Here is a 12,678-nt window from a genome sequence, read left to right as displayed (position 1 = left end):
AACTGTCAAAAGACCTCTGGGCACATTCAATCATTTTTATTTGGGTATATTTGTTTACAAATCAAACTTTTATGCTAGTAGAGTAAAAAGAAATCTTTTTTTTAAGTGACAAAAAATATATGTTGCTGATTTTGATTCAACTTTTTTTTAAAAAAAGTTTCTTCCAAGCTGAACAGTCACATTACAGACTTTAAGCCACTTCTTGTGTGCATTTGATAAACTCCTCAATGCAGAGGTTCAGCCTCCTGATCTTGCAATGTGATCTGCTGTCCCTGTGCCCACTGACTTCAATGGAAGCCCGTGCAGGCTACAGGGGAGTTCTCGCTAGTGGACTGCCTTGCAGGATTGGGGCCTTACCCTGAAAGAAGTGATACAGAACAAACTCTTGAGGTTTTAAAATTCTACTTAGCTCTTAGTGTAGTAAATGGGAGTTTTGTCTAAAGAGCATGAAAACCGAGGGCCCAATTTCGCCACATTCACATTAAGAAAGTTGTGGTGATGAGCAAAGTGGGATCAATAGCATGCAGACTAATCCTATGAGTAAGGATTCCAGGACCAAGCCCTGAGTAAGGACTTCTGAGTTCAGCCCTTGAGCCATCTAATCAGCATCACTGGCTCTATTTCTGTGGGGAAAGCAAGGAGGATTCGGCCTACGGTGTTAACGACAGTTTCACATACACGACAGTGCAATATTTTTAACTGTCGTGTTACAGCTTCCTGCAGGGGCTAGAAAGCTGCTGCTTAGCAGCAGTGTCCCACTCTTAATTAACATTTTTGGAAACACTGCAATTCAGCTGGATGGCCATTCCATCTCAATTGACAGCTGACTAGAAGTGGTTTTCACAGCTGGGCTGCTGATCCAAAGCCGAGAGAGGCTGCAGTATCATTAATTTTGCACCATGGTTTACAGCCGTAATTAATATTTCTGGAACCACTGCAAGTCAGCTTGGTGGCCATTCTGTTTCACTTGATAGCCAGTTGGAACACATTTTACTGCTGCTCTAAGGCTGCTACATGTAGAGTGGCTGCACTGCTCTCGTAAGGGGCTGTAAGGAACACTATATATCACCCATACAGTATCACCATTATCTTAAGGGCAAGGGCAAGTCTTTAAACACGGGCAATTCTTAACTGTTCCTTGTCCAGCCACCAAGTGAAGATTTATTGAGAATCTCATCACGTTCACCTATTTCACGTTTCCCTGACACCAAGCTGAACAGCTCGGGATTCCAAACCTGAGATCTGCTCTTACTCCAGTTGAAGTCAACTGGAATTCTCTTACTGACTTCAGAGGGATCCACGCTGGGTTCTCTGCAAATGCACTGTATACCATGTCACCCTGCAAATCTGCTCCATAAAAGAGGTTACACAATTGCTATCACTCACAGCTGGGATCACTATCCATTTCTATATGAATATGTCATAGTAATATATATATGATCTCTTTATAAGAAACAGAGGAGTTAGTTTCACGTGGGGAAATTAGCTTTTATTTACAGCGGTAAAGCTCATACTAAGAAGCCATGTTTGACAGGGTGAGAAAAAAGTTTATAATGCTAAAATCCATTACGAAAGCTTGGATTATGAGACCCTGCAGCTTTCTGGCCTTATTATGTATGTGACATAAATGACACAAGGGGATTTAAAATTAGAGATATGTTTCGATTTTCCAGCCAAAAAATATTCATATTTCTAATGACCTTCTCATCACCTATCTTGGACCAACAACAACAGCAGCAAAGTGAAACAAGCAAACAGGAGCAACACCTAAACACACAGTCTCTTTTGATGGTCTATGAAACATGCCACTATACAACTAAAACTCATAAACAGAAAATGTGTATAGCTGTTAATGCGCAGCAGATATCAAAACTTTACATTAATGTTTATAACTGAGAGCAGAACCAGACAAGCTTGTTACATATGCTTCCTCCTAGATTTCTGAGGTTCACAGTGTTATACGCAGGAAAACAGTTAAATGAAAACTCAAGAAAGACAGCATTGTATTTGCTTTAAAATAAAAGTCAGCTGTAGCCCTAGTTGTTCACTTTTCCCACCCACCCCCTACGAATTTACAAAGCACATATTTGATTATGCGGATTTTCCAAGCTCTCCTGGCTTTTAACACCAAGTTGTGCATAATAAGACTTTCCCCCACTACTTGTACAGTGCATAGTCTGAGAATAATGTTTTAGCTATGTAACAAATGTCATGAGTTTTTATATATATCATTTGTTCTATATAAAAATCTTGTTTCCCTGTAACGAGGGAGTGACTTTTTTTAACTTCTAACCACCAGCCTTAACCAAAGGTGTTGAAAGTGGCCAGTGAGGGGAAAATCACAAACTAAGGCCACTAAATAAAACAAAAAGGGTAGGGGGATTAATCTTATTAGGATCGTATATCATGAGGTTGTCAGGTGTGAAAGCAAACGAATGGCCTCTGTTTATCTGAGCTAAACCGAGTGGTTCACCAAAAGACTCACTCCAAGCAGGGCTTTTTTTACCCTTAATAAATTGGCTAAGTCGGTGCAGAGTGTTGATAATGAAGTATGTGCGAGTGAGGTCTGAGCTTTCCTCCTAGTGTTTAGATGCAACTAAGCTTCCTTTTTTTTTTTTTTTTTTTTTTTTTTTTATCACATCTGATTCAGAAAGCCCTTTGGAAAGATGAAGTAGGTAGAAATCAAAATAAATGGATTCTATTAAAACCAGCAATGCATCAACTGCTTGATAAAGTGATTAATAAACAGCTTAGGATGGTGATTGATTAAACTCTTTAATCAAAGTGCTAAACTGACTTAATATGGATAGTTTCAACATGTTCAAAGTATACATTTTCTCTACCGAGGGTTCAGAGTTGTTTATGTAACTTTTCTGAAGTGTCTCCCCTGGGTCTGACCTTCAGATAGCTAGGACTGTGGAATGTGTAAGGATTATAAAGTCCTAAATATATTGCATTAGTCGCTAGAAGTTTGCAGATAAATTATTCTGCTGTTTCACTGGTCAACAAATATTTTTTTCCAGAATTTCAGATACCTTAATAAAATAGTTTCTGTATTGGGATTTTTAAACCCCTTTACAATTAAAGGGGATAACGCAACATAAAAATCTATTTTATATCATATTTCATTCCCTTTTTTCCCCTCCTAATATTTATTAAGATTATCGTGTGAAGTCTAGAAATCTAGATTTTTTATTCTTTGACTGATTACACATGTTTATTCAAACTGGTATATTTAATTTAATCCATAGTCTGCTTCAAGATGCAATTTTTGACACAATCATCTGTTGGTTTCATTAGGCTAATTTACTAAGACTTTGCATTGGAAAGTCTGTGATTCTGATATTTTGAGGGAAGGAGGGAGAGAGATATTTCAACTCTCTCTCAGAATATTTGGTATTTTAACTTAAATCCCACCTCTTGGAGTGATATGAATGCAAGAGAATCTCAACTTTCTTTCTTTTTTTTAAAAAAAGTACATTTCTAGTTCTCATAACTGTGGGGGAAAAGTTTGAAAATGTGATCTGAATGCAACCTAAAAGCTAAGAGACCAGACAGACAATAAAAATAACTCAAAATCTATTTTTAAAAAATCTCTTGATTTTTAAGCCAATTTTGTGGTGTTGGGGGGAAAGGACTTATGGTTTTTCAGGGCTTAGGGCTGGCAATACTGTACCCTGTAGGGAGCTGAACACCCAAATCCTATTGGAATTCAATGGGAGTCAAGCACCTAACTCCCTTAGGCTTCTTTGAAAATCCCAACCTTCCAGCTTCAAAGACTTTGGAAACTGAAATCTTTGAAAGAGGGTCTGACCGTTGATTGGTTGTTGGTGTTTTTTTTAAGAGACTGGGTGCTGCCAAAAGGGATGAATGAACTAGTCCCCAAGGACACAACGCTCTACTCTAGTCAAAATGTGTCCAAGTGAAATCTTGTCCTTTTTCAAAAGTTCATATATAAGGAGGACAGCTCATTGTGCTTGCTTCAGCCTGGGGACTCTTTAGAGCGACAGACGCCTGGGGTCCAATCTAGGCCTCTGTAGCCTTGCACAGCATAATAAATGTTAGCAAGCTTTAAATGCACCATAACCATAACTATTCCTGCGATAAAATGATCAATCACTATTATACATAGGCCCTATGTGCACACATACCAAAGTGTTCAGGTAGCAATGCAGTTATGCAGTTACAAGCATGGATAAAACAAATACCCCATATAAGAACTTGCAATAGCAAAGTGCTTCACATTTTGAATCCTCAGAAGAGGGGGAATTCTGCCAGAGAGGACTAATAATGTGCAGAGGTTTGAGCACCAGCAGTGAATCTGCACAGGGATTATCAATAGTCTCGTCACCTAGAACATACGGGACAAACAAGTCACTTAACTAGCTCGGTAGGTGGCTGTGCAGTGTTTTATAAACAATCAATAAAACATTATAATCAATATCTTGATGAACCACCAGCCATTGAAGGTTATTAAGTAGAGTGATTTTCCTGAAGAAATACACAATAGGAACTGTGATTTCACAGTAGATTAACAGTCCAATTAGTTCCATGTCCTGCCGCCAGCAGTGCCCTATGCCAGATATTTAAGAGGAATATCAACATGCCCCAAAGCACCTAGTCAAGTGTACAATACTATGTCATGGAACAATTTGTTTCTGTTCCCATCTGATGATCCCCCTCTGCCCTGAAACACAAGGATGGAAAGCTCTTCCATATCTCTGTTCTGTTAGCTTCCATCAAGGCTTAGATGTCCATAGTTTCACAGAGCTGTTGGCATCAGAGCCAGAACAACCTGAATCTTCATATTTAATTGAATCTTTAGCAGAAAAATATGGTCACAATTTTTAGGTGAACTTTAAAAGGAAATGTATGCATGTCTGGCAATCCTCTTTTGGGCATTTCAAAGAGTAAACAGGGCTAATTCATGCCATGAGAGGTGGAATTTACAATACCATCATTCACTGAGTTTCCATATATCTGTTTCCAAGTGGTGGATGGACACCGCTAGGCTCCATTCAGCCAGGATCCCTCACTAGCTAGCACTGGCCCAAACATGGACAGCTCTACCCCACCCATTCCACAGCCTATAACTTTGCATTGCCCTGTTGAATTTACCTTTGACAGGTCAGTCTCTACAAGTGCTGTCCTGTTTTATAGTAAAGTTGGTAAAGAATTTTTTAGCTTTTAACCCAATTTAAATAAGGCAAAGGGTGGGTGGCTGCTCAAAACTCAGTCTAGATTGACGTGGTGTTTAATTACACCTCATTAAGAGCAGCTGGTGTGAGTGGAAACTTACATCTCCGTTTCAGATTCATTACACCATTCTGAAATGGTGATTACTTGCACTATTTGTTTAAAAGGAAGTGGATAAAAAACAACTGAAGTTTACATTTGAACTGTGCAGCAGTAAATTGAAATGACAAACAAATGCTAAGCTGTTTCGGGAACACATTTCAAATCAGCTTTACTTGTCCTATTGAGCACCTGGTAAGCTGTGTAAGTTGGCGGGTCCAAGTCATCAAACAGGGCATAATACAAAGCTCCCAAAATCAGAAGAATTTCGGTCCCTTTCTTCACAGATGGGTTTATTTCTCAAATACTAAAACAGCCTAACATAAATTAAATAGATATCCTGGGTCCTTCTGCTGCTGCCTGGACCTTACCATGTCTTTTTCCCCAGACCCGGAGTCTCCTGATGGACTCTATGTGTTCTCTTCAGCCTTCTCTCCCAATGGAGGGGTTTGTTTGCCTTCTGTCTAAGACCCATCACCTGGGAGGCAGCTAATTAGTTTCAGGTGTGGGTAAGTCCACTAGGGTGTGTTGAAGACTGTGTTGAAATTGCAAGCTATCACTTTAAGAGTGAGGGGTTTCCTGGTCATGTTTGTGGCTAGGGTGCACTATACGAGAGCATCATGGCATCAGAATCAGGATGGAAAGAGCCAGCTTAAAGCAAGATGGGATGAGCTATGCCTCTCGGAGCCTGTTTTCTTTGTTTTGAGATTCTTGTGTGTAATCATTTTAAATTCTAAGGAATAAAGTAGTGATACACTGCAGCCTTCAAGCAAGAGTATTTGTGTTTCTCTGTGTGTATTAACACTCATCTTCCTTAAAGGGCTATCCCCATCTACGAGAACACAAATCCTAGATAAGGATAGCAACCACAACCAAATCAGACGTAATTTCATAAAAAAATCAGACAGAAATGTACAAAGTGCTAGGACCAAATGGGAATGATCTGAACTTGCGATAGAGGGTACCAACTGAGAGTAGCCTACGTCAGACGAGTTGTTAGTCCATCTAGCTCAGGGGTTGGCAATCTTTGGCACGCAGCCGCCAGGGTAAGCACTCTGATGGGCCAGGTCGGTTTGTTTACCTGCTGTGTCCTCAGGTTCAGCCAATCACGGCTCCCACTGGCAGCGTTTTGCCGTCTCAGGTCAATGTGGGCGGTGGGAAGCGGCGCGGGCCAAGGGATATGCTGGCTACTGCTTCCCGCTGCCCCCCTTGTCCTGGAGTGGCAAACCGCAGCCAGTGGGAACTGTGATTGGCCGAACCTGCGGATGTGGCAGGTAAACAAACCATCCCGGCCCGCCAGGGTACTTACCCCAGTGAGCCGCGTGCTAAAGGTTGGTGACCCCTGATCTAGCTACTGCTAGAAAGACAAGGTGGGTGAGGTAATATCTTTTATTGAACCAACTTTTGTAGGTGAAAGAAACAAGTTTTCAAGCTACCTGGAGCTCTTCAGGTCTGGGAAAGGTACTCAGGGCTTGTCTACACCATGCAGTTTTTAGTGACATGGCTTGTCGCTAAATGTTGATGTGTGTAAACACTCTTTTGTCGGCACGTTTGCCAACAAAATACTGCCAGCCCCGCAAGCAGCATTCACTGCATTCACACTGCCACTTTCCACAGCAAAACTTTTGTCTTTTGGGGGTGGGGGAACTTTTTTAAGTACCCATGAAAGACAAAAGTTTTGTTGACAACTTGGCAGTGTAGACAAACCCTAAGTGTCACAGCTAAATACAAGGTGGAACAGATTGCTTAGCATAAGCAGTTAACATGTATTCTAAGGGATGATTCAAGGGGAAGTGGTCCATTAGCACCCCTGCGGTCTTAGGACAACAGGGGAGGGAGAAGCTGGTAGTTTACACATTGTCATAATAAACCATAAATGCAGTGTGTTTATTAGGAGTCTTTATTAGCTCCTATTAGACAGTAAATCAACATCAGAAAACCCATCATTCTTGATACCTTCAGTGACAATCTCAGTGGACAGGCCAGGAATTAAACTGACATGTATCTGAGCTATACACTCACTCATGGAGCTTTGCATTCCAAGTCATGGTGAAGGTGCTTTGCTAAGGTAGGGTGGGGAAGCTTACTCGGACGCCGCCAGTACTGTATGAGAACTCTATCAGTGAATAAAATGGAGGACTCCATTGTTGAGTGTTGCCAATCAAGAGAAAAGACTGGCCCATTGACGACTGAACAACAATTGGGTGGGCAGGGGAAGAAACAAAGACTGAGACTATAGGGGGCCTACCAAAGAATGTAAAAAGTTGGACTGTTGGAAGGAACATGGACCTGTCTCATATAAAACTTATATATACCACACAAAGCATATGAAAGAGGGAGAAGGAAGATGGTTTGATATTTATAATCAAAGGCCAAGTGCCTTTCACATGAACAACTTTTTCTAGTTTTATAGAGCAAGTGCTTGGTGAATGCCTGCACTCACACCTCTTGATGAACTAAATGAGCATCAAAAATTCATGCAATCTCCCATTAAATGTGGAGTTTTATCAAAGAAGCAAATTGGATAAATATATGCACAATTCTTTGATGTATCTGGGAGTCACATATGGTATCTGTTGGCATTATTTTCAACAATACATATCTAGTGAGTCAATGCTATTATATTAACATTATGGCGTAGCTGTGATTTGGTAATATCTCTCCAACGACTAACTTAAGGGCACCATAATTCAGAGGGGTTTCCTTCAGGAGGAGACATTGTGGCCACTTTGCATCACAGTAACATTCCCCAGAAGCCTTTCCATGACTGGGGATCCAGGTTTATGTTCATGGCAGAGAGCATTATAAAGCCAGGGTGAGTTCAGCTCAATATCGATTGTTATAAAAATCATGACCGTTTTCGATGTCTGAAAATTGTATATTGAAGTTTAAATGGAAGACATTTTAATAAAATGTCCCACATCTCTGTCACTTTATACTACTGATATTTCTCTACTCAGAACTGTAACTGGTTTGGACTAAAATGAGAAGCAGAAACTGAAGCTGCATAAGCAGGGGGTTCTCACAATATTTACAACATGACCAAAACTAAAAAACACAGTAAAGTTGGAATCATCTTTCCCTCCATGGTGGGAATACCATGGTGTTTGCCTTCAGCTGAAGCTTTCAAACTTCCTGGTAAACTGGAGGGGAATGGCAATAGGGCATGCTGAGTATGGGTTCTTGATTTTGTTCCTTACAACTGAGACGTGAAGTTGGCAATTTTCTAAAAAGTCCTGTTTTAATTTGGACACATCATAAGAGTTACTTTGTGTGGCATCCTTATCAATAAAGGTCAGAGTCTTCTGCAACCCCACTGCCTGCTACTGTTGAGCGAACAATTTATTTTAAGCCAAATTCAGCACTTTTAGGTCCAGATCCAAAGACCATTAAAGCCAATGGAAATCTTTCCACTGACTAAAAAATCCAAACCAAACCAAACCAAACAAAAATATTTGAAGACACTGGAAGAAATCTCATTGACTTTAATGGTCTTTGGATCATGCTCATAGTGAACTGGCAGTTCAAGATCTTCAGTTTTTTGTATGCACAATCTACTGAAACGTCTGTGTATGTCAAATGCTGGATGAACACTCTGCAGCCACTACAGCTGCCTCTCTCTGTTCAGCAAAGTAAAGTTTCTCACCGGCAGTAAAATAATCTCATTTGATGAAAGTCTAGCTGTTTTACCTTTTTGTCTATGAAAAAGAACAGATCTTATTATAGCCCTATTACAGGCAACTGTCTTAAGAGACCAATGAAAAGGGAACGTTTCCTTTCTAACTTCTCTAAACCATTCAGCACATCTTAGATCAAAGAGGGACTTTATCCTATTTCTTTCTCTTTAGAGAACTACTAATTATTACAATCCAACCAAACTGTGACTTTATCTCTCTAAATAGATTTTTTCTGTGCATGACTTTATTTGTTAAGATGAAAAACAATACTTACACATGTATATGTTCAGGGCTAACGAGCAATGCCATCTGTACGGCTGGAATATTTTCACACTCCTTTTCTGTTATACCAAACAAACCCTCTCCAGCTGATTTCTCTCATTGTAGAATGCAAATTGCCTATAAAAGACCTCAGGGTGTGAGAAGACACTTATCAGACAGATATTACACAGGGACTCAGACTAACTACACTATCTACTATACAATTTTAAATGCATTAAGAACAAAAAGGTATCAGCAAACCTGCTTTTGTGTGGCTATAGTAATTATAATCTGAGGTATTTCTGTTTCTTAAGACATATTGCTTAAGAAACTGATCTTCCTTCCTTCAGGGTCAATACTACACCTACTTCATAGTAAGTAAAGTAGTGAGTCTTGAATAAAAGATCTGAGAGTAAAATAAACTAATTTCACTCCTTCCTTTATTTATAAGCAGTAAAACCAGCATCTCTAAATTATTCAGATAGAACCATAGTGTTTTGAACAGCTATGTCTTATAGCCACTTATTGTAAATATGATACAATATTATAAAAACTATGCTCATTAACCCCTGGATGCAAGATGTTCTGATTCCCCCAAATTAAATTCACTGTTGGTAACTGACAGGTGCAGTCTTATGGAGCTAACTGATTTGAACGAAAGGAACTCAGTAATTCAGAACCAAATAATTTTTGCACAGTTGTACCTGTCGATTCAGAGCTGAACCAGATGCAGGAAAAAAAACAGATGTACAGTACGTAATAATGATCTCGAAGAGGCTCCATTACAGGTGTCTCTCAGCAGAATTTGCCAGAGGTAACTGTGAAGACCAGAATTTATATAATACACACCAATTTAGGAATATACTGTGCCAGGCCCCAAGGACACTGCTGGGGTATCCAAAACAGCACTGATCATCAAGATTTCTCACTTTGGCAAGATATGCCTCTGTAAAGAGGATTCTGGAGAATTAGATTATGTGGCTGAATTAAAAAAAGTGAAATCTTGGTACAGTAATGGATTAGCAATGCAAACTCACTGTGCTTGGCCAGATTAGTCTCAGGTTTATGTTGCTCACTGATTTCTGCACAGTGGTTAGTTCAGCTTTATTATAATTACTTTGCTTTTAAAAGACATTTGTAAAAATCATGGGAAGGAGGATCACAGCAAGTGGAGTTCTCCACAACCTGGCCCTAAAATTCAACTTCCTTGTTCCTACAGGGAAGCCATTAAGGTCTAATCATTTTTAATGCATCATAAATAATCTTCACACTTGCTGTTAAGTTAATTAATATAATCAGTAAAGCCAAATGCCTCAAAAATGTAGCTTATTTTGCAAACATGCAAAATGTTCTGCCTCATTGCCGCTCTATCAAAATTAAATGTCATTTCGCTAACAACCCTTTCCAAGTTTTAATTTCGGTCCTTTTTTATCACAAATCCTACATTTTTTAAAAAACAAAAGAGGTCCCCTCTAAACAAAGATATCCTTGTGTGACAGGATATAGGAAAATAGTCACATGACCGCTAATTAGGCACATCCCAGCCCTGCAAATATGGATGTCCAATCTTGCCAACAATTACGAGGTCAAGGTACTCAGGGCCATAAATGGATCAGAATCTGGGCCTGGAATATTACATCTTTACCTACATTACTTTGTCACAAATTACTTTTATGTAAAATGAAAGCAAGATAGGTGGTTCTAAATAGTTTGTTAGTATATTTCCATGACCATGAGCCTAAAATAAAATAGATGCCTATAAAGACAAAAATCTATTACTAACTTGTAAGAAAATAAATGCAAGGTTAGAAACAAATAAGTGCATGGTTATTCTTGTGTTCATGTAATTGCACCATTATTTTTCAATTCATAGGCATAGTTCATAACAAATAATATTTACACAAAACAAAAGGTACAGAAGAATAATTGTAGATATTTTACTGTCCTTTGTGCTCCAGGAAGGAAAGACTGAAGTTCCACCAGGAACTCCCTAGTATACTGTCGACCTGAGGCTATGGCAATGATATGCCAAATCGGTATTTTCTCCAATCATGTGTCCAACTAGTGACACACTTTTTTTTTTCTGATTTCCTGTGGCCCCTCATTGTGGTGGCATTCTCTCTGCTCGTAGCTGGGCTATCTCTGAAGACCCTTTCTCTTTCAGTTTCAGCCACCACAGACCATAGGTTAATGTAACCCAAAGGCTACATCATTCAACGCCCGTTCTAAGACTTCTCAAGTTAGATACATGTATATGAAATTTCATGTAACAGTATTCAATGTCCTGCTTAACTGAGAGAGTAAGGAGATATATCTTATATTTCAGTTCTCCATAAATTGGTTAAAGGGATTCTTTTTTTGTATATGAAGTTAGAGTAATTAGATAAGAAAACTTCCATAACTCAGGTCTTCCTTGCTCAGGCACAAGTCCCAGTGAAGTCAAATAGGAGCTGGAGGTTGAAGTCAATGAGTCAAGCAGGAATAAATTATTAAGTTCCAATGATTAGTACCCTATGTTTCTCCTTATGTTCAGTTTCTGTTCCTGGTAAGAGTGGTGCTTCATTTCTAACGTAAAGTCTGATCTTTCAACCACTTATGTGCACAAGTAGTTCTTATATATACAAGCGCTTGGCCTCATAGTTCAAGTCACTGCATATATTGTATAAGTATTTGTTGCAAACCATGTATTGAATACATTGAGGGGTGTTTTGTTTTTCTTTGTTTTTTCTCCCCGTTTGTGTACAGATCACAATTTTGATCTATTTATCCATTAATCGTAATTCTTCAAGTAGCTTTTTAATCCTATTTAAGCCTTGCATTTTCTTCAAACATTCCATGACAGGCACCCAATATTCAGGTGTCAGAATCTGAGCTGCATAACTTGTAATTAAGTCATATGTTTCTGTTTCTTTTCTGGAATAGATGACCAACCTTCCATAAACTACTTCCTTTTCCACTCAAGCCACATTTATTTTCATTTCTCTATATTAGTGGTTTTGTTGTTGGAGAATCTAAGCATCTTCCATATAAAGTCAGTAGCAGCAGTGAAATTCCTAGTGAACATGTGAAGTCTCTAGCTCTTCCACTTTTCAGGGTAAAAGCTCTCTTAGCATAGGGTTTTTGTTAAAATGTTTATAAATTTTCTTTTATCTACCAGTATACACCTGGGATGAAGTCCTGGCCCTACAAAGTCAGTAATGGCAAAGCCCCATTAATTTCAACAAAGCTAATATTTCACCTTGCTTTTATTCATCAGATAAATTCTGCTTCCCTCCAAGAGGAATCTCCACTTCAAAATTACCGCTCACAGACATTTGTAGGAACAAAACTTTGCTTGTGTGAATGTTCAGGAGCAGTGCATAACGATGAAGCATGGACTGCCTAATGAAAACCCCTGCTGTTTTCATAACAGCTTTCCACTATCTTTAGCAAGTTCTAGGTCCCA

Source organism: Chelonoidis abingdonii, chromosome 9, assembly GCF_003597395.2.
Source record: "Chelonoidis abingdonii isolate Lonesome George chromosome 9, CheloAbing_2.0, whole genome shotgun sequence".
Taxonomy (NCBI): Eukaryota; Metazoa; Chordata; order Testudines; family Testudinidae; genus Chelonoidis; species Chelonoidis abingdonii.
This window is presented reverse-complemented; position numbering follows the sequence as displayed.